Here is a 27755-nt window from a genome sequence, read left to right as displayed (position 1 = left end):
GATTCTCCTGCCTCAGCCTCCTGAGTCGCTGGGATTACAGGCACCTGCCACCATGCCAAGCTAATTTTTTTGTTTGTTTGTTTGTTTGTTTGTTTAGTTGAGATGGGGTTTCACCATGTTGGCCAGGTGATTTTGCTCTATTTTATGACTGTGTAGTATTCTGTGGTATATATGTACCAAATTTCCTTTATCCAACCCTTTGCTGATGGGCACCTAGGTTGGTTCTATGTCTTTGCTATTGTGAATAGTGCTGCAGTGAACATGCAAGTACAAGTGTCCCTTTGGTAGAACAATTTGTGTTCTTTTGGATATATACCCAGTAATGGGATTACTAGATCAAATGATAGTTGTTTTAAGTTCTTTGAGAAATCTCCAAACTGCTTTCCACAGTGTCTGAACTAATTTACATTCCCACCAAAGTTTATAAGCATTCCCTTTTTTTGCACAATCTCACCAACATCTGTTGTTTTTTGACATTTTAATAATAGTTATTTCCACTGGTATGAGATGATATCTCATTGTGGTTTTGATTTGCATTTCTCTGATGACTAGTGATGAGAAGCATTTTTTCACGTTTGTTGGTGACTTGTATGTCATCTTTTGACAAGTGTTTGCTCATGTCTTTTGCCCATTTTTTAATGGAGTTGTTTGTTTTTTGCTTGTTCAATTCTTTAAGTTCCTTATAGACTCCAGATATTAAATCTTTGTTGAATGCATAGTGTGTGAATATTTTCTCTTATTCTGCAGGTTGTCTATTTACTCTGTTGATAGTTTCTTTTGCTGTACAGAAGCCCTTTAGTTTAACCAGGTCCTACTTGTCAATTTTTGTTTTTCTTGCAATTGCTTTTGAGGATGTAGTCATAAATTCTTTCCCAAAGCTATGTCCAGAATGGTTTTCCAAGGTTTTCTTCTAGAATTTTTATAGTTTAAGGTCTTACAATTAAGTCTTTAATTCATCTTGAGTTAATTTTTGTATGTGGTGAAAGATAGGGATCCAGTTTCATTTTTTTGCATATGATTAACCAGCTATCAAAGGATATTTTTGATCAGTGAAACTATTCTGTATGATACTGTAATGGTAGATATATGACATTATGCATTTTTGAAAACATGTAGAATTATACACATTAAGAGTGAATTCTAATATAAACTATGAATTTTAGTTAGTAATTATGTGTCAATATTGGTTTGTCAAGTATAACAAATGTACCACACTAATGCAAGATGCTAATAATAGTGGAAACCTGGAGGGAGTAATATGAGAACTCCACTTTCCATTTTCTTCTTTTTCCTTCTCTTTTTTTTTTTTTGTAAATCTAAAAAGTCTAGTAATTACATACAATATCACCATCACAAGCTGAGAGAGAGCATGAACGAGAATAAAAAGCTTTTTTTAAGTACCTTTAACAGCACTTTTTTTTTTTTTTTTTTTTTTTTTTGCTTTGCTTTCTGAACAAAGGGTTCCACATTTTCATTTTGCTGTGGGGCTAGAAAATTATGTAGCCCTGTTTATCACTTTGTATAAATAATAGCTAATGTTTATTTAGCACATATTATGCAACAGGTATTATGGTAAGTACTTTCACATATTACTTCATTTAAAACTCACAACCGTATGATATTTTATGTATTTTATAATGATTTGTTTTACATATTTTAAAATATTTTATAATGATATAATTAACCCCATGATAATATTTTCATGCCTATTTACAAATGAGGAAATCAAGATTTAGAGAAGTTGAGTGTGTTGATCGAAGTCACTTAGCTGATAGGAGAAAGGGTCAGATTTGAACCCAACCATCTGATTCCCAGCTCCTAACTACCAGCTATAACCACCACCATGTTAGATTTCAAGCTGTCTGAGGTACTTCTTTAGCTATGCTACTGACCACTAAATATAAACCTCACTGATTACAATGCTCAGGCATGTGCCCAAAGGGTAGCACTGCGATTTTAATCATCCTGCGTGTAATGTGAAATATTCCCAGCCAGCAGATACTTTTAACAAAACCCCTCAAATTCTTTAGATGATGCAAGCGGCATAAATGCACAAGAGTCATATGAACATTATAAACTATACTTCTTTAGAGACTTATAAATTATGAAGAATTAATTTTCTCTTTAAAATATGCACTATGTATGTATGCTTTTATAAAGCAGACCTGGGTAATCAATTTTGAACTGAGAAGGCACACACTAGATTTGAACATCAACAGCAAAAAATCAAAATTAATCCTCTTAAGCTTCTTTGGCTAAGTTCTTTGCCATACTTGTTCCTGCTTTCTTTCTGACTTGCTCAGCACATAGCTATGGGGTTAAGCAAAGGAGACCTTTTCATCTGTGCGGGTTATGAGGCACAGTTGTCTGTACAAAGTTTAGGGCTCTCTGCCAATCCCATAGGCCTCAGCTCTGCAGCGCAGATGTATGCCTCAACTTACCAGATAAACTAGGCTCCAGTCTCTCTCACATTAACAATTGATCTTAAAAGGAATCTGAAGGAACATATCTGCCAAAGTTGGCTCTGCACTTCTGACTGAAAACCACATCTCACTGAGTGGTTGAGTCTGTCGTGGAGGGACTCGGGTCTTCGGAGGTTTGAAGTACAGTAGGGGGTTTTAGTCCTGCTGTGACGAAGCTAGCTAGTCCAAGCATCTCTTCTTCTTTGGCGCATGGTGGAAGCATGAGGGATATGTTATGATAAAAATCCCAATTATGTCTTCCACCATCTGTTAATAGCATGTGCTTGTGTACCCGTTGCCAGGAAATATCGAGAACAAAGGAATGAGAGGCCCTCATTCCAGAGACATGGCTCTCAGCTCCCACTGAGGTTCACTGATTTGGTTACAGATGTGTCGATGTCCTCAGCACCCAGCCCCACATAACACGGAAGTCCACGGTCCTGGGCAAAGCTAGACTCATCTAGGTCTGTTTGGGAAGAGGGATCCAGTGGAATGCAACATTGATGTTTTTCTTATAATGTCTCAAAAATACAATTAAAATGGAGATAACCAATTAGCTCCAACATCATATGTGTACATGAGACTGACTTACAAAGTCGTTTAAAAAATACAGATCTCCTTGAAAAAAAGGCACACATGGCATGCGTTAAATCAAGTTTTATAAAAAGATTAAAGTTTAAACTTTAATTACATTGTAAATATGTGAGTTGGAACCATTGTACTTACATCAGGGGATTTTTTTTTCTTCAAGATGAGTGAGAATAACTACAATAGACATGAAACTATTGTAGAAATAAGCAACGACTTTGAATAGATAATTGGAACCCACAGATAAAGTAATACGCGTTAAATCATATTAAGGTTTATAAAAAGATTAAAGTTTAAGCTTTAATTACATTGTAAATATATGAGTTGGAACTACTGTACTTTATCACATCAGGGGATTTTTTTTCTTCAAGATGAGTGAGAATAACTACAATAGACATGAAACTATTGTAGAAATAAGCAACAACTTTGTATAGATAATTGGAACCCACAGATAAAGTAATGTACTGAGCCATTAGTTTCTACCTCTTTCTAACTACATTAGTGTCAGCGTTAACAACTAATAAAAACTCTACTAGGCTGGGTGCTGTGGCTCACACCTGTAATCCTAGCACTTTGGGAAACCAAGGTGGGTGGACAACTTGAGCTCATGAGTTCGAGACCAGCCTGAGTAAAATGATGAGACCACGTCTCTGTGAAAAATACAAAAATTAGCTGGGCTTGGTGGTATGCGCCAGTAGTCCCAGCTACTTAGGGTGGGCAGGAGTGATCGCTTGAGGTCGAGGGGGTTGAGGCTACAGTGAGCAGGGATCACCCCACTGCACTCCAGCCTGGGTGACAAAATGTGACCCCATCTCAAAAAAAAAAAAAAATTCTACTGTATTTTTAAGATCTTTTTTATAATGTGATCCTAGAAAATAATCTGGACCTTAAGAGATGTGTTTAAAACATTACTAAACAAAATTTATTCAGTTGCAGAGTAACCTTCTAATGAAGATTCCTGATTTTCTCATTATAACACATAATCAGGGATCTTATCATACAGACTACATTCAGAAATTCCTTGGTAGAAGTTAGAAATTTGTCTGTGAGGAGCAAGAGTTCTTTATCTACATATAAAATAAAACAAACGTGGAGTCATATTTTTGTCCCCAAACATCCCTTTGATACTACCATTGAGGTTTTACAATTAGGACAGTTTTCTTCCAGCACCCTCACTAAACGACATCCCTCTACTCTCATCTTGCACAATTCCCTTCCTTCCTCTCCAGCAAACATTCCTCTACTTTCCTTTGCCAGGTGAGTCTCATGCTGCCGCACACCTACCCTGAGAGCTGGCTGCCCTTAAGAGGAAGTTCACTTAGAACATCTTGATTAAAATGAAATTTGTGCATTGTTTTCTAGTGTGGCCTGCACACGTTGGAGATGAAACAATTGATGCTCAAAAAGTGAAATGACTATGACATGGCTTCTTTATATAGCTGCTAGGGATACAGTTTCTGATCCCTGTTTTAGTATTCCCTTTTCCTGCCTCTCTCTATTCCTCTTTTGCTTCTCTACTCATTCCCTCTGTGACCCTAGCCCAACTCCTAGCTCCAATTCAATCATAATGGTTTCTCCTCAATCCTTTTCTCACAGGACTGAATGTGTTAAGAAGAGAAAGTCCTCCTCTTCCAACCTCTCTTCCTGTAAACCCTCCCTCTCTCATTCCTGTACACAAAATTTAAAAAGGTTAATACTTAGGTACATTATTGTGAATGGTTTTTAATTAAGAAAGCAATGCTTATAGAATACTTGAAAGATATAATGCATGAAACAACAGTTACTCGTAAATCTACAGGCCAAAGATAACCACTGTGCAGACATTGATACATTTTCTTTCTTATAATTTTGTACATATAGCTATATGTTTTAGCATTTTGGGGACTATATTGGAGCTATACTTTTGCTTCCAGATTTGTTTCTCGTGTCACTAAAAATTATTGAAAAGCATAAATATAATGAACGTGTTATAGTTTATCACACACTCTAAAGAATTTTGGACTACTGGCTAATCATTTTTAATTGATTCTGTCTCAGTGGTGTGCTGGCAAACTGGCTGTCTTAAAAAAGAGCCCTGACTTATTGTATTTGCTAGATTCCACAGTGTAAATGCTCCTATCATGGCAAAGTTCAACAATCGGCTCACAAAAATTCCTAAAAATGTAATCAGTTATTGCAAGCTGGTATGCCCCAGTCCCAACAAACCACTGGCTATCAAATATTATAAAGGTGACATATTTTGGCTCTCAGGCAGCCTACATTTAAGTAGGGCCCTTGATAAACAAGGAAATGACCTTTAAACCCATAGTTGCCTCCATTTTCACCATACTGTATTTCATCTAGCTGTGTTCCTAGTTGACAGCCTTCACTTCAGAGTGACCCATCTCCAGTAACGACCTTGAGAGTGTATGATAATGGCAGACAACTTGGAATATGCTTAGTTTTCTTTACATTCCTTACCCTGGTTGTTCAAAACCACTTTCCATAGTCTTGTGCTTCCTGCCTTTCATTGCTATTCAATCCTAACAGTTTCCAGATGTTTAACTTCCATTCAGTTACAGTTACATATGGTTTGAACATGGAAGAGGACAGTTAATCTGAAATGAAAAAACAAAGTAAAACACTAATGTGTAACTAACTTTGCAGGTAGGCAGGATAAGCTTTCACGCCATCTCTTCACTGACTGCTAACGACTTGCTCCTTAAAGGAAAGTCCTAGAACTGTGACATAAAGATCAAACAAACAGCTTTTCTGAAGGTTTTGTTACCTAAAATGGGATTCTGTAGGCCACCACCTTCAGAGTAAATGTGTCAAATTTTAATTTACAATATTTCATCCATCATCACATTATAATAACCCTTGGTCTTCTTAGCTAAGTAAAAAGTTAAGTAAAATTTTCAGATTCCATCTAAATTATATCTCTTGTTTCCCCACAAAGCTTAGTGCAGTGCTTACCTGTGGTGACAAATGTCAGTTCACTTTTTCTGAGTTAATGAAGACTGACATGGGCATCAAATGTATTGCAACAGAGTAAAGGCTGAATATTATGGGGCTACTGTATCACAAATAAAGCTTAGGAATTGAAAGGACCTGGGTTGAAATCCGAGCTCCTTATTTGCCAGCTGTGTGAACTTCAGTGCGTTATTTAATCTTTCTGAGCTTCCATTTCCTCATGCAAATATCTGCATAACAACATCTTCCTTTGTAGGATGGTTGTAAGGTGTTTCAGTTATTTCTTGCTATGTAACAAACTACTCAAAACTTAATGCCTTAAAACAGTCATTTATTTTGCTTTTGCTATTGTTGATCAGGAATTTGGGAAGGGCTCAGCTGGGTAATTTGTCTCTGTTCCACGTGGCATCAGTTAAATTGGCTGGAGGCGGAAGGTTTGAGATACATGGCGTATTTATATACTTATATGTATTAGCTCCTTGATGCTTCCTGGCCTCTCCCTCTTATCCTCTGAGGCTGGGGGTTGGCAGACTTTTCCTGTAAAGGTCCAGATAGTAAATATTTTAGGCTTCAAGGGTCACATGATGTCTGTCACAGCTATTCAACTCTGCCATTGTAGCATGAAAGCAGCCACAGACAATAAGTAAATAAATAAGTGTGATAGTTTCAATAACATTTTATTTAAGTTTCATATACTTTTTACGTATCACAGACTGTTGTTATTCTTTTGGCTGCCCCTCCCTGCCATTCTTAGCTAGAAAGAATGTGATGAGCCAGATTTGGCCTACAGGCTATAGTTTGATGACCCTTACTCTTGGGCCTTTCCATACAGCTTGGGTTTCTCATGACATGGTGGTCCCAGAGTAGTCATATTTCTTACACAGTATCTAGGTCCCCACAGCAAATATTCTGTGAGGCAGGAAGTGGAAGCAGGTAAAATCTTAAGGCCTGGGTCTTGAAACTGTTATAATGTCACTTCTGCTGTATTCTCTTGGTCAAAGCAGTCATAGGGTCCACCCTTATTGGAGGGGGTGGAGAAATTGAGGGAGTGGAGATTGGAGGGGCTTGATGGGAGATTGGCTAGGTCACATTGCAGAGGAGCATGTGGAAAGGAGAGATTATTGTAGCTACAAATACAATCTACCACGTGAGGATTAGGAATAATATTTATAAAGTACCTGCTTCTCATGATATGTACCCAATGAATGATGACTCATATTGCTATTAATAGTGTGATTATTAACTTTAAGGGGGGAGCAATTAGCACCGAGATTCATATTCACCTTCTTAGAGGAAAAAGGTAGTGAAAAATTAGGCTTTTAAGAAATTCTCACTTGGGTTTCCCTCACTGGCAGTAATGGGGCCTATAATAGTAACTGTTTTTGGGTTGTTTTAAGAAGTTTATTGAAATAAAATATGAAAAGTGCTCAAGTAGAGCACACTTGGCATGAATGTCATAACTGTCCATTATTGCTATTTTACGTCATGGTTTAGAAATAATTTATTGTTTTTGATTATCATAAGCTTTTCTAGGACTTCCAAAACCTAGACTCTAAAATGCTTTGGCTGGGCACGGTGGCTCATGACTGTAATCTCAGCACTTTGGGAGGCCGAGGTGGGTGGATCACCTGGGGTCAGGAGTTCGAAATCAGCCTGGCCAACATGGTAAAACCCCATCTCTACTAAAAATACAAAAATTGGCCAGGGGTGGTAGTAGGCACCTGTAATCCCAGCTACTTGGGAGGCTGAGGCAGGATAGTTATTTGAACCCAGGAGGCAGAAGTTGCAGTGACCCCAAGATCATACACTGGGTGACAGAGCAAGACTTCATCTCAAAAAAAAAAAAAAAACACACACACACACACATAAGATGTCACGTCACAGGATTTAATAACTTTAGGCATTTTATAACTGATATACTCAAGAGAAAAATGTTTTTAAAAATTGGAACTTGCATTATTAAAAATTACATATATAAAATATAATAGATATAGGAAAATACGTTCATTCACGTTCACATCACAGTCAAATTTTGAGGTAAATTTTCTATTGAATTTACATTTTTAAACAACTAATGAACATGTCTTAGTTGTATTTTGCAGAAATAAGTGCTAGCCAAATATGATATATTGATATTGACCACTATAGGAACAATCACATAGAAGAGAAGCACTAAAACAGAAAAGAAACTGATTCAGAATTGTAAATAGGGTGCAAACTGGGGTTTTGTTGATTGATATTGGTTTCAACTGATGAGTTTCTAAAATAAGGCAGCAAATGGATAAAAGGATCAGGACACCAATGAAAGCTCTAAACAACTGCAAATAAATTAGATTCCTGAGTAATAAATCTTGAATCTTGCTGTTTGATCACCCTTATCAGGCAGAAGCCTGAGAAAATAGAAGAGCTTTCCATCCTGCCCAGAAGGTCAAGGACACACTTGGCATCATCAGCTCCACATTCCTAAGGGGAGGACCCTCCACCGAGAATGCAAAGAATGACTTCTTGGTCTGGATGAAACCACTGCTTCTGGGGCTGTATTCCCGCTGGTCCATGGCAAGGCAGCATGCAGCAATTTAAGAATAACACACTTTGATGCTATTCAGCCATTTAACAGAATCTTTGCTGACATGGGAAAACAGCCCCCAGTATGTTGTTAAGAGAAAAACAGGTTCAAAGCTGTAAATATAATGTGATACAATTTTTGTCAAGCAACATAAGACACATGAAAAAAACATTATAAGGCTTTGCCAAACATAATGGAAGCCACCCACGTGCAACAGGATTTGGGGTAACTTATTTTCCTGTTTCTTTTGAGTTTTTATTGGTTTTCCAAATTTTCTGCTGTATGTGTTATTGCTGAAGTACAGAACAGTTATTTTAAGACATAACTGAAGTAGAAGGAAGTAAGGCAACAATAAAGTGATACTGAGAGTAAATAAAACATAATATATTTGTCAGTGCTTAGTAAATCAGTGTCCTACCTCAGCACATAATATTTCAAAGTAACCACAACATGCTATGTTAAATATTTAATTTAAATTTTTATATGAGGCTGAATTACGAGGTATTATAAATATTAGGTATTGCTATACTTCATTAGCTAATCAAACTTTATCAAGCAAAATGCACATGAAATTGCACTTGCCAACATACAGACTTATTTAAAAGTCTTTTAAAAAAAACACTGTCATGTTAGAGACCATGACATTATCATGTCTGAATTATGGGGTCTATTCAAAGAGGCTGTGGTGGAATCAGGTGGCAAGGTGGGGGAAGGAAATCCATTCAAATCAACCAATATACAGTAATCCCCTGTTATCTCTGGGGAATACATTCCAAGACCCTCAGTGGATACCTGAAACTGCAGATATTAATAGTACTAAATTCTATATATGCCATGTTTTTCCTATACATTAATAGTTATTATGAAGTTTAATTGATAAATTAGCCACAGTAAGAAATCAACAGTAAGGAATAATAAAGTAGAACAATTATAACAATATGCCAGCATCTCTGCTCTTGTACTTTAAGGTCATTATTAAGAAATATAGGAGTTACCTGGACTCAAGCACTGCAATACCATGACAGTCCATCTGATTATCAACGTGGCTACTAAGTGACCCACAGGCAGGTAGCTTATACAGCGTGGATGTGGATACCCTAGACAAAGGGGTGATTCATGTCCCATGCAGGGCTGAGTGGAACGGTGAGAGATTTCATCACCGCAAAACAATGGGCAATTTAAAATTTATGAATTGTTTATTTCTGGAATTCTCCATTTGATATTTTTTGTCCTCAACTGACGACAGCTAAGAAACCACAAATAAGGGGGAACTACTGTATGTGTTATGCTTTTAGGGGAAAAAAAAGCCACTGAGGATGGAATTTCTGAGCTTACCTTAGGTTGTGTTGGCATGACGAAACCCCCCTTCCACAAGGCAGTCGCTACCTCCTTGATTTATTTATCTCCAGTGCCTAGTGTGTGCGGCAAGGTATTGCCCAGTAAATATCCGTGCCATGAAGAGGGCCAAAGTCTTGCTTACAAGGTGGTGAATGTGCTAAAAGTAATCCCAAGGTCCATATGATAGAAATGCTACTTTGAATTAGAGTCTTGCCAACACACAGCACACTTATTTACTATTAAACTGATACAATTATCAGTATTGATAAGAAATAATTATCATTTCCTTACACTTACTCTACACTTGCTTACTCACTAACTAGTCATCAGTCACAGGCTGTAAAGTCGGAAGGAAAAATGAACTGCTGGTTCCTGCTGTAAATTCTCTAACAATACTTATGAAGTCTTTTCATTCTGTCTCCTTTAACATTTAGAAACCCCACTTTGTCCAATCAACTAAAATAAGACAGGCTTTTGGTTTAGCTTAGTATTCCCTGAATTTATGGGAAAGAGAATGGCTTTGTGTCTAACTAGATCTGTATGCCAACTTGGGAATATCAATTCTCAGAAAGCATTATTGCAGTCTCCTCACATTTGATTTTGTTTGAATCTCCTGTGCTGCCTCACCTATATGGTTACTTAACAAGGGCTGCTCTGAGCTCCCAGTTTGGTTGCTGAAGGTGATTGATAAGTGATACACTTTTGTCGTTACAGAGTTTGTCCATCAAACTGTTTCCACACACTCTGTAAATTGGGAACTTGGCTTGTAATTTCCAATCCCCATGAATCCTCAAGAACAAGGAGCTGACCCTGTTGTTCCTATATTAAAAGTGAATCCAGGTAGAAAGAAACCTTCGTGTGCACTTGTCCATTTACCTCATTCCGGATGGAGAAGCACATGCTGATCACTTGGGGTCCCTTCCAACTTCACCGAAATTTGCTATTTATTCCTCTGTGCATTGTTTCAACAAGTATTTGTTAAGTGCTAACAATGTACAGAGGTCTGCAGTAGGTTCTCCTGGGATATATGGTTGTAAAAGACACACCTCTAACCCTCAATAAATTTACATTACATGCCGATTTCCAACCTAGTTAGCTCAGGCAAATTCTCTTCCAAATAAATAATACACATAAGAACAATTCCATCCCAAGCCAGTGGCCTACCTATTTAAAAATTATTAGAAACTGCCTAATTTCGGTGAGTTTTTAAAAAGATGTATCTGCAGAGTCACATACAGGAAAAATTCAAATTGTTAATTCCTAAGTACAAAGTAAAGTTCCTGCTGTTCTTCCTTAGGAGACTAGGTTTTGGGAACCTGAGGTCAGATTTTTAAAAAGGAAGATTGACCCACGTGAATGGTGTAACGTGGCTTCACTACAGTAAATAGTAATTCATCAAAGTGACAGGTGAAGTGATATAACACAGCTTTTAGGACATTCACAGACATAAGCTTTGTGTTTCTTATCCATACTGAAATTTTCCTTAACCAATTGAACATTCCAGTTCTTTCTTTGTTTCTTAATCCCTTAGCCCACTCTCCATGATATTCCTACTCTTCTGCTTAGTTCTCTGATATTTTTGGCAACACTGACTAATTTCCTTCAGAGACCATTGAAGGCTATTAAATGTCTATTCCAGAAACTCCTCCAATGCACATGTCATCAAGGCATAGAGAGGCATATTTGCAGTGGACAGCCCCTCCACCCCCTCAAACAAAAGGAGAGAGTCCTCTAACAAACCGAAATATTGGTGGCTGATAATCTCAGCCCAGTTTTTTTTACCATCTGGGTTTTTTCCCCTATTCTCTTAATTAGATTGAGCCACACATTATGGCATGTCGTAAAAGAGTTTCTGAAGGGCAGAATTTGTGGCACAGAGAGAGAGTTCCAAACTGGAAGACTCAAGAAATAAACAAAGATACCACAAATGAGAACAGATAAAATGTTCACATTCTAACTCTTTTTTTAAAAAAGAAAGCAGCAATCCTCAGAAGTAAAAATAATTATCATCGGTGGCAAAAAGCAAAACATACACACACAACAGATGAAGGAGATTAGACACTAAAACTGGGAGCAAAAAGGCAGTGGGAATAAGTACAAAAGTGCACACAGAAAATGTTGTAGTAGGCCGGGCGCGGTGGCTCACGCCTGTAATCCCAGCACTTTGGGAGGCCGAGACGGGTGGATCACGAGGTCAGGAGATCGAGACCATCCTGGCTCTCTACTAAAAAATACAAAAAACTAGCCGGGCGAGGTGGCGGGCGCCTGTAGGCCCAGCTACTCGGGAGGCTGAGGCAGGAGAATGGCGTAAACCCGGGAGGCGGAGCTTGCAGTGAGCCGAGATTGCGCCACTGCACTCCAGCCTGGGCGAGATTCCGTCTCAAAAAAAAAAAAAAAAAAAAAAAAGAAAATGCTGTAGTAAACAGAATGAAATAAGAAAGGCATCGGATTGAACCAAAAGAAAAGCAGTGAAAGGAGGATTATGAAAAACTAGAAACAGAAGTCAGAAACAAAAGGGAATTGAAAACTTCAAAATATAGGGACTTAGAAGATGAAAGGATAACTAGAAGAAATGTAAAGACCGTGGGAGTGGTTTAATGGTGTCTAAAATAATTCTTAATCTCACCTCCGCATCATATATAAAAAGAAAAAACAATATTTTGCATAGAATAATACTTGCAGTGGAAGTTTCAGAGTTACACCTCATATATGTTTGCATACTCACTGAGCTACTTCTTTCCTTAATTGAAGTTTCACAGAAAAATTATTCCCTTCTGAAGCAATCTTTGACAAGAGATTATGGCGGTATCTACTATTTACATCAGGAAAATTATGCTACTTTTAGGAAAACCAAGGATTATCTATTTTGGGGGCCAGGGGAAAAATCTCACCACAGCTGCCTGGAATGAGACAAAAAAAATAAATTGCTTTTGCCAGAGTTCAGCACATGCTAATCCCATCATCGATTTAGTCTGTCTTTCTGTAGCAACATTCACTCTGAGGCATCTGCATAGGGTCTTGGTGTCATCAGTGTAACTAGGGTTGGTATTACTAGTTGTTGTTTGGATATGCCCTGTATGTCTCTAAGGTCTGAAGTTAGGGGGACAGGACAAACTCTATAGTTTAGGTTAGGACATTAGAAGAGTACAGAAGCCAATCATTGGCATGCATGGGACACTAAGGGAAATGCTTCTTTAGATAAATGTCTTCCTTCTTTCTCACTCATTTCAAGATCCAGGATATAGGGCATTTCTGGCCTACATACTTGACCCGTTCTACACACTAAAACTCAGGGTACTGCGGCAGTTTGAATCTGCTTACAAGATGAATAACTGGAATGCATAATCGTTGAGTAAAACCAATCATGTCACATTTAGGGAAGCTGTAGCCTCAGTTTAAGGTTCATACTCAAAGTTTTGATGATGCCAGCATAGGTCTAGTGACTATATGGTAAATGGTGGCCTCTGGGGGCAGCGGAATGGCCAGGATGTTAGGCTTCACTAGTTCAAGTTTTACGTTGTTTTCCACTATGGAAATGGGAGGCTTATGGGAAATCCCTAAGGCTCTGGCCAACAGCAGGGCTTAATAAAATTTGGCTAGTGAAATGAATAAATGAATATATGATTTTTATAACCTCTCTCAAAACATCAGCTAATTGCAGTCACCTCCCTCATCTCCTAACCACTCCCAGTCCACTATAGCAGAGTCAGCATAGGCTATAATCTGAAGACAGTAATATTTTTACTTACTACTCCTGCATTTATCACTTTCTCTTACCATTTGATAAAATCATTTGATATGAAGTATGAGGGACTTATGTGCATCCTTCATGTATCCTTTTTAAAAGCAGTTTTAAGTTCATAGCAATATTGAGCAAAAGATACAGAGCGTTCTCATATGCCCCCCACACATGTACAGCCTCCCCAACTATCAAAATCCTGCACCACAGCGGCACGTTTATTATAATCAATGAACCTCCATTGGCACATCATTACTACCCAGTCTACAATTTACACTAGGGTTCACTCTTGGTGCTGTAGAGCCTATGGCTTTTAACAAGTGTGTAATGGTATGTATACACTGTTATAGTATCATACAGAATAATCTCACTGCCTTAAAAACCCTCTGTGCTCTGCCTATTCATTACTTCCTCCTCCTAACCTCTGGCAACCACTGATCATTTTACTGTCTCCATCATTTTGCCTTTTCAAACAAGTGACATAGATGGAATTGTACAATATGTAGCCTTTTCAGATTGGCTTCCTTCACTTAACAATGTGCACTTAATGTTCCTCCTTGTCTTTTCATGGCTTGATAGCTCACTTCCTTTTAGTACCGAATACTATTTCATTGCCTGGATGTACCACAGTTTATTTTTCTATTTACCTACTGAAGGACATCTTGGTTGCTTCCAAGTTTGGGCAATTATAAATAAAACTTGTATAAATTTTAACTTCTTTGGGTAAATACCAAGGGGTGCAATTCCTAGATCTACGGTAAAAATGTTTGGTTCTGTAAGAAACTGCCAGACTGTCTTCCAAAGCAGCTGTATCATTTTGTATTCCCAGCAGCAATGCATGAGAGTTCCTGTTGTTCCACATCCTTTCCAGCATTTGGTGTTGTCAGTGTTCTGGATTTTGGCTGTTGCGATAGGTGTGTAATAGTATCGTTGTTTTTATTTGCAATTCCCTAGTGACATATGATGTTAAGCATTTTCTCATATGCTTATTTTCCATCTGTAGCTCTTCATTGGTGAGGTGTCCGTCCGTGTCTTTTACCTATTTTTTTATTCATGCTGTTTTCTTATTGTTGAGTTTTAAGAGTTCTTTGTATGTTTTGGATAATTGTTACAGATTTTTCTCAGATATTTCTTGTGCAAATATTTTCTCCCAGACTGTGACTTGTCTTATCATTCTCTTGACCTTCATGTATCTTCAAATGGGAGCAACAGAAGAGACTGCGTAATCCAAAGCAGGGTTTCCAAACCTCAGTCTGCCCTATGGGCACTTTGGGCTCGATAATTTCTTCTTTGTTGGGGACTGTTCTGGGCATTGTAGTATGTTTAGCAGCATCCCTGTTCTCTATCCATTAGATGCCAGTGACAGCCCCCATCCCAGTCATGACAATGAAAAATATCATTATGCAAATATCCCCTGGTGGCAAAATTATGCCTGGTTGACAACTTCTAATCCAAAGCAATGAATCTGTAATGGCGAAATTTAAGTCATCAGTAAGGAAAGGGAGGTGCAGAAATATTTTGGCTCAACATCCTTTTCAGCCCACCAGCAATTACGATGGTAGATTTGAAATAATCTGAGCCTGTTAGGTATGGTGATTACGCATCCTAATTTGTCTAGTATATATTTACACCTATAGTCCTGGCAAAATTATTAATTGTGCCTTCTTTTTCTCTCAAAGCTATCTCAGTTTAGATCATAAATGAAAAGTCCATCTGGAACCTCTAAGAACTGTAATTTGAATTTGTGCTCCGCTTGGTGGTCCTCTGGACTGGGGTGTCTGAGATAGTAAGCAGTTGATGGGTGCAGCCACAGATCTGGTCATTCGTATGCTTTATATTCATGTGCGTTTCCATGAAGCAGTGGAGAATCAGAAACTTCCAGAAAGTCTTGGCTGTATATTTTACATGGCACTAGAGTAAAACACAAAAGAAAAAGAGTGCATCAAAGTATTTTGTGTATATATGTGTCTGATTTAATAAGTACTCATCAATGTCTAGATTCTGATTTCCTTCCTTGCATATGAGCAGCAAATTCACCATGGTGTAACTCTACACAGTGTGAAGGAACAATTACTGTGTGATTTTAACAGCTGTTGAAATCTGTAACATTAGACTATGTATACTTTTCTCCTGTTTATATCAGAATATAACGTAGGTCAGAGCCAGGACAGGAATAAAGCAAGTGGCTCAAAAAGTTCTTGTGTATTAATTTCAGGTATATTTATTTGCAGGAACTGCCCTCTTTTAATTTTTATTTTTGGAGTGCAAAAATCAGACAATAACTTTACAAATTGCTCTTAAACATTAGCACTTCTTTCGTAAATAAATGAGAGCTATTATTTAGCTATTATTATTGCTAAACTCAGGATTGCTACTATAGCCAAACATAAACCCTTACTTTTTGACAGCCAAAGCAAAGAATAAAATAAGAATTAAAAACTAGTCACTCATCTGTGTTTATGATATTAAAGTTAAAGGAAGTCTACTAGTTAATCACATTTCTATTTTCTAGCTTGAGTAATCTAACATGAATTTAACAAAGGTTTATTTACTAGACGGGATATTAAAAGGAAAAATGAGCAGTATCTTTAAAAGTAGTTTTACAAAAATTGCATAAATGTCTTCCTGTAGATACAGTAAAGTCTTATATTGTTCCCAATAAGCATCAAGAACAGTATGCAAAAGCCTAGTGATCACAGGTAATGGGACCGAGTAGTGACTATGTCAGGCATTACAATAAGTGCTTTGCCTGCTTTGACTCATTTGATATTTACAAATAACTTATGATGTAAAGGTAGGATTCAAATGCAGAAAGTATGCTCTGGAGCCCATGTCTTGGGCATTGCTACTAGATGCTAAAGTGACCTATGGAATTCAAATGCATCACTTCCTGGTGCTGGGACTTGCCGCAGGGTCCGAAATTATTGATGCTAGAGAAGTGAATTGTTAGCACACACTACAGATTATTTTTCTAGATTCTAGAATTTCGATGCTCTCAAATATTTTTGTGAGTAGGTGCTAGCTGAAAATTCAAGGCTAAACTTTCCAGTATTCACCTAAATTGCGTGTTTAATTGGATTTTCAATTTAGAGTCAGAAGGCATTGGTTCTGACTTTGGAAGACTACTGGAGGCTCTTGAAAAGGGGCATGCGTGTCAAGAAGGCTATTTGGACATCACACAGCTCTTACGAAAGAGGGCTTTCCTAAATTGAGTGTAAATGAAGTAGAAACATAAGGATTACATTTCTTTTGAAAGTAAGGATTTAAAAAATCAGTAGAACAATTAGTACGGGAAGGGATATATGCTACCCCAGACGGCTGGGTCATGTCCCACTCCCGAGACAAAGTCTATTTGAGTTCACTTTTAGCTGTGGCAGAGGGAAGGCCTGCTAGGCTAAGTGAAATTCCAGGACACAAAGCTGATAAAAGTAAGAAAAGGGAATAATGAGCAATAAAATGAAATTATAAAAAAATTGGTAGGAAGCCTTAGTGTCGTTAGATACCTACCTGCTATGAATGGAGTAAAACTATATAAATTGTGGATGTGGGAACAGCCCTCTGGTTTCTGGCTGTTTTGGTGGTTGAATGCTAACTCTGAGAAAATAAGGCTAAGGTGGAAAGGGCAATTCTCCTCCTTAAATATCCCAAATCCCCTTCCTTTGCTGTAGCACATGGAAAAATGTTCACATTATGCTGAACTACTTTTCTGTTTATCCTCCAAATTAGCTGTGAATTCTTTCCTTCCAACTTTAAGTCTTCCTAGGCCTCTCAGTTCCGCTTGTCTTCTTGGATTAGATTCTCTTCAAGGCCAGGACCCCCGGAATCTTAGCTTTATTTCCGAGGTAATTTCTGCCGGAAGGCAAAGTTTGGCACGTCAGCTTTTAATATATGCTGTGGCAGTTGGTGGAGGCAGGGAGGGAGGGAAAGGGAGATGAAGAAGACCACAATTCTACTAGCCTTGGAAATTAAACTGGAACTTATGTTAGTTACATTTTTGAAACTTATTTATTTTGCAGACATATGACAAACTCCAGTGAAGCACTAAGACTTCATACAATAAACTTTGGAAGACGACTAAAACTCAAAAAACCCTCTTTGGCAGCAGGGACTACAGAAATGTTCCCCTGAGACTTTGAGGCTTTTTCAGGTAGGTGGTAATTAAAGAACATAGAGAGGGTCAATATGGGATGTGAGCACTGGAGTTCTCTCTTGTGTTCCTAGAGCCTCAGAATGTAGCGTTGGGCTGGCAGAGGAACAGCAGTGGCGAGAGCCTGGCGAAGGCTTGGCAAGGACATGAGACTCCCGAGGAGACCTTGAATTCCTAAACAATGAATGGTCTGAGGTTGAAGACAGGATTTATAAGGGAAAGAAATGGAGCGGTAAATCAGGCTTGTCAAAGCTGAGTCCCGCCCAGGGGCAGCACCCAGGTTGCATCTCAGCTGTCATCAAAGTAGGATCTAATCAGTGGGGCAAGGTCAGGAAGCACTTGGTGAGGAGGATGTGGAAACCTCCCGTGGATTGCATTCAGGCTGGCACACTCACCAAGGCAGATGACGTGCATGAGATCTTGGTGACATTTGCTCAGGTGAAAAGTGCAGGGTGTGGTGTTATCAACGCTTTGTTTGGCTGAGCAGTCATAATTCTTCCGAGGTTACAGGAGCTTGAGTGTCAGATAGCTTGGTTAGGAAAGCTAGGGGATACAGCTGCCCTGTGTTTGAGAATGTCTTTAAGGGTCATCCTGGCTGCTATGTAAATATAGTACCGGGAAAATATTCATTTGTACCCATTGTACAGTCAGTTAAGCATCAAAAACAAGATTATTCTGAGTAAAAATTAAAGCCTCATTACTACCCTATGGTAGATCTCTGATGACTAAATTTTTTTCCCTTCCATTACTTAGAGAAGTTTTTTCTTTGTTTACATACATTAAATTAACTTTTGGCGTGGGGGTGTACAACTGTGAACGTCTTAAATGCATAGTCATGTAACCATCACCACAATTAAGACACAGAACAATTCTCTCACCCCATGTCCCTGATCCTTCCCTTTTGGAGTCAAACTCTTCACCCACCCCCAACCCCTGGCAACGCCATCCTATAGTTTTATCTCCTCCAGAATGTCATATAAATTTAATTATATATTATGTAACCTTTTGAGTCTGGCTTCTTTCACTTAGCATAACACATCTGAAAATCATCAATATTGTTGTACATATCAACAGTCCTTCCTTATTGAGTAGTATTCCATTGTATGAATGGATCATGGTTTGCTTATCCATCCACCCATTGAAGGACATCTTAATAGTTTTCAGTTGTTGGCAATTATGAATAATGTTGCTATAAGCATTTGGATACAGATGTTTGTGTGAACTTGAATTTTCATTAATCTAGGGTAAGCACCTAGGAGTATGACTGCTGAGTCATCTGATTTGTGTATGTTTAATTTCATAAGAAATTGCCAAACTGTTTTCCAGAGTGCCTGTACCATTTTGCATTCCTACCAGCATTCCATACATTCCCAATGAATGAAAACCCAGTTGCTCCATATCCTTGTCAGCGCTTGAAAATGTCAGTTTTGTTTTTATTTTTAGCTATTTTAATAAGTGTGTAGTAGTATCTCATTGTGGTTTTAACTTACATTTCCCTAATGACTAATATACTCCAGTACTTTTTCATGTACTAATATGCTATCCATATATCAGTTTTTTGCGAAGCATCTGTTTAAATATTTTGCTCAGTTGTATTGGGTTGTTTGTTTCCTTTTTTTTTTTTGAGAAAGGGTCTTGTCACCCAGGCTGGAATGCAGCGGTGCGATCTCAGCTCACTGCAACCTCTGCCTCCTGGGTTAATTCTCATGCTTCAGCCTCCCGAGTAGCCGGGATTACAGGCCACAACACCCAGCTAATTTTTGTATTTATAGTAGAGACAGGGTTTCATCATGTTGTCCAGGTTCATCTCAAGCTCCTGGTCTCAAGTGATTCGTCTGTCTCAGTCCCACAGAGTGCTGGGATTACAGGCATGAGCCACTGTTCTTGGCCATTTTGTTGTTGTTGTTGAATTTTAAGAATTCTCTATATACCCTGGATACAAGCTCTTTATGAATATGTGATTTCTGAAAATGTTGTCTTAGTCTATAGCTTGTCTTTTCACTCTCTTTAGAGTGTCTTTTATAGAGCAAAGTTTTAAATTTTCATGAAGACCGGTATATCCATTTTTTCTTTTCTGGATCATGCTTTTGTGTTTTATCTAAGAACTCTTTGCCTAGCCTAAGTTCATGAATATTTTCTCCTATGTTTTCTTCTAAAAGTTGTATAGTTTTACTTTCTACATTTTGATCTGTGACCCATTTTGAGTTAAAAAAAATTTTCAAACTTTTTGACAGGGGTTACTCATTAATTGAAACCAGCATGCTCATTTACATTTGGTCCCTGTGTATAAACTTAGAGCTACAAGATATTTTTATCAGAGGTATATTCAGCATTTGATGTTCTTTAATCAATCAACAAATATTTATTAGCCATGGCATTTCACTTTCATTACTACATTCTGAGCACTTTAGAACAATCCTGGTTGGACGTCCTGTACTCCCAGCTCACATCCCTGGATTTCATAGTCCTCACAGTTATTTCCATGGAACCAAAGTTACTTTCATTAGCTACCTACTGACAGATATATAGTCAAGGAGTTTGGAGTCCAAAGAGGGGAGTAAACTGTCTTGTATCTATTCCCAGGAAAATTCAACTCATTTTCCTCCTCAACAAAAAAAGACTTAGTGTACACAAGCAAAGTGAAGAACAAAATGAAAATAATTGGTTGGATAATTCAGACTTCAAAAGTTCTGCTGATCCTCTTCATCTTGACTTCATGGATATTAGAGTTTTACATAGAGCTGAAAGCAGCTTCGAGGTCACCTTGTCTTAGTCCTTCATTCAACCACTTAATCAAGTCAACAAATATTATTATTGAGACCTCCTGTGAAACAGAGGCTTAGTACATGCCAGATGAGAAAATCAAAGTTCAGCAAAATGAGGGCAGCTTCCCACAGCCCCAGGCTTATCCAGAGGGCCCTGAAGTCATGGTTCTAGAATTTCTGAATTTCTGCCTACAGCAACCTGTACACGTGTCTCCACAGCCTCCAAAGTTCATAGCTTTCTGGTTTCTTCTCTCCATGAAACAGTCCCAGCCCCATTACTGATTGTAGGACCTGTGTGTCTTTCAGTTCCAAGAAGTAAACTATAGTTTTCAGGAAAGTGGATTTGTGAAAAGAAGCTGGTTTAGGAAATGAGTTTTAAATGTTTTGAAAGGGAGAATTGTGATTTGGAGGATGAGGTAACTAGAAAGGCCGGGGGTGAGGTCTGGAAAGGGAGATTAAAGAAGAGAGGCTATGATTTAGGGACTTTTTCAGAGGAGGGTCTAGAGTTATTGAGTGGGGAACAGGAGAAAGAAGGCTGTGGTTTGGAATGAGGGGATCAAAAGAAAAATTAGAACAAAGAAAAGTAGTTTGAAGCAATGATCTTTGGATTCGGGCCACAATTTACTTGTCTTGGACTCCAGGTCACATATAAAATATATACATTTCAAAAATGTGCCCAAAAGAACAAAAGTACAGTTTTGAATATTATACAGTGAGTATTTTTAAACAGTAAATCTGAATGTTTCCTTCTTTAAAATAAATATTTAGGTAACATTCTGATGCCTTGATGGTGTAAGATTGCCCAGAGTTTAGAGTTTTTTCTCTTCTAACTGTGGCAGGGTGAAAATCCTGCCTTTTTCAAGACAACCCTGAGCACAGCAGTGCACATGTGAGACCTGGAATACTCCCGGTAAAATAACTGCCCAGCCTGACACATGCAGGTGGCAGCTGAACCTAGTTTACACAGGGAATGAGGGGGCAATGCCTGCTCTTAGATTAAGAAACTACCAAACAGAAATCCAGAAATGGATCCACTTCAGAGCCTGCAAAAAGAGCAAGCTGGTCAGGAGCAAGCTGGTCCTCAAAGAGTATATAAAGGTTTTTGAGAGCTGAGCCAGAGAGAAGCCCTAGAAAGACTTCCACATTCATTGGTAGAGAAAATAATATTTGAAATTTCATTCACTCAAGTGGATACTCCTGTGTATTTATTTAAGATGCCTATGGGTAAATAAATGTTTTTAGCAGCATTATTCATAATAGCCACAAGGGGGAAACAACTCAAATGTCCATCAACTGATGAACGGATCAAAAAATGTGGTATATCCATACAATGAAACATAATTTGACCATAAAAAGGAATGAAGTTCTGATATGTGCTATAACATGCATGAACCTTGAAAACATTATGCTAAGTGAAGGAAGCCAGACACAAAAGGCCACATATTGTAGGATTCCATTTATAATAAAATGTTCAGAATAGGCAAATCGGTAGAGTCAGAAAGTAGATTAGTGCTTGCCAGGGTCTAGGGAGAGAAGACAGACTGTTAATGAGTATGGAGTTTCTTCTGGGGATGATAAAAAATGTTCTGGAACTAGATAGTGGTGATAGTTGCTCTGATTGTGCACTTTTAAAATACCAACTTTAAAAAAAAAAAAGATACCCATGGACATATATCTCTTTCTATAGTTAAAACAAAACTTGTTAGTTCTGTAGCTGGCACTTTCCCTGCACAGGTACAGATGGCACTGCTGGGCTCCTATCTCTACCCTACCTTCCAACCAGACAGGAGCAGGTAATGTCTCCCAGCTCCACACTTTTGTTTAAGCTAATACATCCACTGATATCCCCCTCCCCTTTCCTGCCTCTCAGAGTCCTTGACCCTCTTGAATGACATCCATTCCAGGAAATATTTTCCTCCTGTAAGTCTCCTCTGTATGTTCAGACTTTCTGTAGACACTTCTCCCACGACCCATGGCTAACTTCTTCCAATATTATAGGATTTGTGACCTATGCAACCCTTACTTTGCCTTGCTTTGAAACCCAATTGAGAGTCACAACACTTGTATTTTCCATGCTAGTGCATAGCCTGGCACATGATAAGAACTGTATAGAGTGGATTCAAGTGGGCATACAAAGCCACACTAGTCCTGGCCCAACTCACCTTTTCTACTGTCCCCGGTTATAGGCAGATCCTTGTTTCTATCCCTCAACCCCTTACAGTTTCAATCCCCACAGGATCAATGTGGGGTCTCGGCATCACCCACACCCCTCACTCTACCCAAGGCTCCCTCAGCCTCTTGGATCACATAAAAGTCCTTCTGATAGATACTCAAGTTCTGTGATTAACTCTGGAAATAATGAAGCCTCTTTCATTCCGTTCTTTGAGCACTAACACTAGGCCATGCACCTGGCTGCAGAGCATCATTCTCCTTTTCTGAGACGCCTCACCATCCACTGGCCCCCATCACAGCCAAGGCACTTATGAATGAGAGAAAGCAGCAAGGCTTGTTGGAGAGGGAGAAGGGGTGAGGTTACGGGCAGGAGCAGCAGAGTCCCTGCGGCAGATCCAGCTTGCCAGGCCTGATAAAGATGTCAATGGGCAAGAGGCCGTCTCTGCTACACACATATCTCTATTTTGTGGGCAAGAGCGTTCCATCACCACAGTTTACTTTTCTCATTTATTGGTTCCACCCTGGATTAAAAAGTTAAACCAAAGGGCATGTAAATAATTTTATCCTAATTTACAAAGTTTGAATTTACATTTCCCTTGTTATCGAGGCAAATTATTGAAAATTGAATCAGATATGGAAGGCAAGGGAGCACTCTATGAAAAATAACCACGTGGCGAATCTATTTGTAAAATGAATGGTCACATCATGGTTTACTCATTCTTAAGTTTAGGATTTTTGTGCACTGAATTGTCTTCTAAAGAGGTAAAAGTTTTTATTAGAGATATGAGGTAGTCTTTGAAAAATAGCTTTTTTCTTATTACAAAAGAAACAGATGTTTGTATAGTATGTGTTTTAAAATACAAAAGAAAATACTTGTGAGAATCTGTTATGCCTCAAACATGAAAACCACTCAAACGGTATCTGAATGAAGAATAAAATGAAAGAGAAACTCCCCATATTCCACCATCTAGAGGTAACCACTGTTAACTTGGCGGTATCTATCCTTCTAACATTTTTCTGTGCATATTTCAAGTGTACTGCTGTTTTATATGCCATTGTTTTCACTTGACAAGGTGTCATAAACATTTTCCAGATCACTAGCTGGCTGCAAGATACTCCCTGCTCAGCTGGATCAAATCTAACTGTATCTCAAATGCTGACCCACAGGCGTCCTAGCCAAAAGAATGGGAGAGAGCATTCTGAATTAAGCTCCTTTAAATGGATCTAAAATTATACTACATTAACACTTTTCTGTCCCACCCGAAAGTATTAAGCTGTCAGACAAAAATTCACAGCCCTAGCAAAAGGACTGCTAACTGTGAACACAGTCGCTGTGAGCCAGGCTGTGAACACAGTCCCAGCAGCAGGGCGTGTAGCCTGTCACCTGTCACCTGCTGTGCTCTACCTATTGGGTGACCTAGCTTTTTCTTTTTTTTTTTTCTTTGCTTCGCTGTTCTGTTTTTGTTTTTGTTTTTGTTTTTGTTTTGTTTTGTTTTAGACTCAGAAGTTCCTTTAAGCCTCTGGCCGTGGGAGGAGCTGATGGCAGCTTGACTGGGCCTCTGCCAACCATGAGGAAAGAAAAAGTTCCATTCATATTGTCCCTTATCACTGGGGGCTGAGCCCCATAGATAAATACTGGTTTCCTCCCTCACTATGTGTCATGGATTACATACTCACACTGCTTCAACAGAGCTCTGTGATTGAGAGGGGACAGTTCTTTCCCAGAAGCACTAAATCTGCTTCGGGGGTCCTGCAAGGGGACTCAAAGACTGCAGTATGCCAAGCAGGCTGCTGGGTCCAGTCTTTCATGTTATTCTATTGCTAGGTGTATACAGTTTAATGTGTATACCATATGCACAGGAGGCATGCAACTCAAAGCTATCTTTCCAGGGTGATGTTCAGAAATAGTTTATATTCATGGATAAAGAGAAGAAAAAGAAGCTACAATAAATAAGTGGATCTAGCCTGCTCCTTGAGTATATTAAGGGTTAGGATTTCCTTAGGTTTGGTTAGGTTTTCCTTATGGGAGCCAAACATCTTGGTTACTGCCATTACTAGAGATGTGACCATGGGCAAGCCCCTTAACTTATTTATCTCTCAGGTTCCTCAACTTTATAATAAGGATAATAAATACTAGTCTATATTTCAAAGTGGATGTTTTCTGTATTGAATTATGCAATGTGTACAAACACTCAGCACAGTAGTTAACCATAAGCACTCCATGAATGTTAACTATTATTATTGTCATTGTAATTGAGCTCTTTGTCTTCTTATCAGTGTAAATTATGGGTGTCTTATGATTTGAGTTTTCACCTCAGCACATATGTCTTCTAGATAAAAACATATAGACTATATTCAGTCAACCAGGGGATCATCCTACAGACACGTGAGAAGGCATAAACTAGTTTCTGTGACATAAACTAGAAGAGAATTAATGAGATGGTTGAGACCAGTCCAATGTTATTTGTAAACTGACCCAGTTCAGCAGTTTGATGAGAAAGAGGCTTGATTCTGAGGCTTAAATAAAATTTAAGAACTACTTGTGGCTTTGCTTTACCAGCCTGATTTTTGTTGCCCCAGTAACTCAGAATGTCTTGCTCCAGAGCTGCTGCCAGCCTCAGAGAATGTGGCAAATAGTTGTTGCTGACATTCATATCCTCCTCTCTCCTCTTTCTAGCACACACATCTCATGCTGCCCACCCTCCTAATGCTCTGTTCTTACCAGTCCTACCAGTTCTCATTTTGCCTGAGACCTTCATGGACTCAACAGCTGGGCCCAGGCTGAATTTGGTATTGTGACTTGGCAACTTCACGTTAGTAGATCCAAACTCCCCATGCAGTCAAGGGCAGGGATGGTCCTAGACTCTGATGGTTTTAGAGCTGCCAGAAGGAGCATGAGAGCTGTGGTCCATACTCATCCTGTCCTCACTTTCCTTCTGAGTGAATCCAAAGTCACAGAAAGCAAAGCAAAAGCAATTCTCCTTGTTAAATATTGATCTAATACCTTTATTAGAGCCCATCCAGAATATAACCTGCTAACTGTCAGAGTCAGGAATTATTTAGTGGAATTTTAGAATCCCTAACAAGAGCTAGTCTCTCATTCTCTCCTAAAATTTACATTCCTGCCATCGCCAGGAAAAAAAAAAAAAAAAAGCCATTGGCACGCATGATGCCTGTAAGTCCCAACTACTCTGAACACTGAGGTGAAAGAATCACTTGAGCCCAGGAGTTTGAAACCAGCCTAGTCAACTTAGCTAGACCCCGTCTCTTAAAAAAAAAAACATATATATATATGTATATGTGTGTGCATATATATGTGTGTGTGTGTGTGTGTGTGTATATATATTTTAAAGCCCACGTTCATAAACTCAGGTGTCTTATTATAAAGGTATCCCCAAAAGATAATTTGGTTACCTTGGAAACTTCAGGTAACAATACTTCCCTTGGCAAGTCTGTCCTTTTCTTCTCTTCCTTCCTACCTTTGGGTGTAACCTAAACCTTTCCTGATGTTATTTAGGCCCATAGGAGCAGCTCGTGTTAAGATTTTTATGAGATCCTTGCCCAATCCATGCACATTAGTCCATCAACTCTATGTTCAGTATTTTCTATTTAAATTGTTCACTGCTGACTGCTTTTATAGGCACACCGTGTGTGTTGTAGTTTAAACATTATCAAGTGGAGTGAGGATGTCTTCTTACATTGGAAGATGATCTACAACTTACCAAGTGCTCACCACTGAAATTGTAATTACTTCATGCCTCATTACAGATAACGTGAAATATCTTGTTTAGCATCTGTGGAACAGCAATAATTATATCTACTTGAATATATCTCAGTTAGGGCTTTCCAAAAAAAAAAAAAAAAAGATATTTAACAGTGGAACAATACTCAACAGTTATAACAGTTATAAACTAGATGTATCCTAGCCCGATTCTATTTCATTATTTGGCAGTATACGCATGAGTTCATTTTATGATTTTCCAAAATCTGTCAATGATAAGGAAATTATTAGACTGCTTCTGAATTTTCAATTATAGTTCTTTTCCTAATGACGTGTATTCTCATTGGGTTCCTTAGCTCACCAAAACTTTTTTTCATCATAGCCAGATTCTGACATAACTATGTTTGAGCTATACTTACCTTTTATATTCTAAGGCTAATTGTAAATTTTTCATCATCCTCTTAATATGGCAAACCTTATTGAGAGGTAAAGAATCAGTTAAATTAAAAAAATTTTAATTATGAATCATCGGGGCAGCTGAGACTCCAATAAACCGTTCTTTACATGAATTTGGAAAGGAATTATTTCCTCCAAGCAGACTCTGCCCTCCCTGCCTGCACCCAGGGTATAGGGCTTAGTGAGTGGAGCACAGATCGCATGTCAGTGCCCCTGAGTCCCCTTTGTAGAGCAAAACAGCACAACCATGCCCAGCGGCTCTAGGAACAGTGTCGAAATTAGCTTTATTTACAAAGTTACTCATCTTTATTTACTAAGTTGATCCAACCAGTTCAAACACATTTCTAGGACAAAACCTAGAAGTGAGCATTCTGACCAGAATGTCAAAGTAAAGTCAAAGTAAAAAAGGAATGAGGGGTATGGTAGAATCATGAGTTAGCCAAATTGATTAGGATAACTGAAAGAGTAAAACGAAAATTAAGTTACCTACCTCTGGTATGGAAATCAATGGGGTATAGACACTTTTGCTTATCTCTTATGTTAGTTTCATGGGACTTCTGGTTTTGACTATTTTCTTTAAAAAAAATTTATGGAGATAAAAATTGATAAAGTCTTCTCACAGTGTGGTTTGGAAGCAACTCTTAGAAATTTGAATGGGTAAATCTTTGGCCCAGGAATTTCATTCTAAAAACCTGTCCTAAAGAAATACACATATTAACAAAGAGTACAAGGATTGTAACAATATTTCCAATAGCAAAAAATAAACTGCACAAAAATTCATCAATAATGGGTTGATAAAACAAATCGTTGTATGCCTACATTTGAATGTAATAATCATATGTTTCTATT

General features: G+C 38.3%; 1 long non-coding RNA gene across 1 annotated transcript in view; it reads right to left on the bottom strand.

The window, feature by feature from the left end:
- Window positions 1–5648, bottom strand: part of LOC105534099 — a 43299-nt gene extending 37651 nt beyond the window's left edge. The window contains exon 1 of the long non-coding RNA XR_001005212.1: window positions 5511–5648. This is a non-coding gene — a long non-coding RNA (uncharacterized LOC105534099). The remainder of the gene's footprint in view (window positions 1–5510) is intronic.
- Window positions 5649–27755: the final 22107 nt, after the last annotated feature.

The sequence above is a fragment of the Mandrillus leucophaeus genome, unplaced genomic scaffold, assembly GCF_000951045.1.
Source record: "Mandrillus leucophaeus isolate KB7577 unplaced genomic scaffold, Mleu.le_1.0 Scaffold130, whole genome shotgun sequence".
Classification (NCBI taxonomy): Eukaryota; Metazoa; Chordata; class Mammalia; order Primates; family Cercopithecidae; genus Mandrillus; species Mandrillus leucophaeus.
Note: the sequence above shows the minus strand (reverse complement) of the source record. Positions and strands in the feature narration are given on the sequence as shown.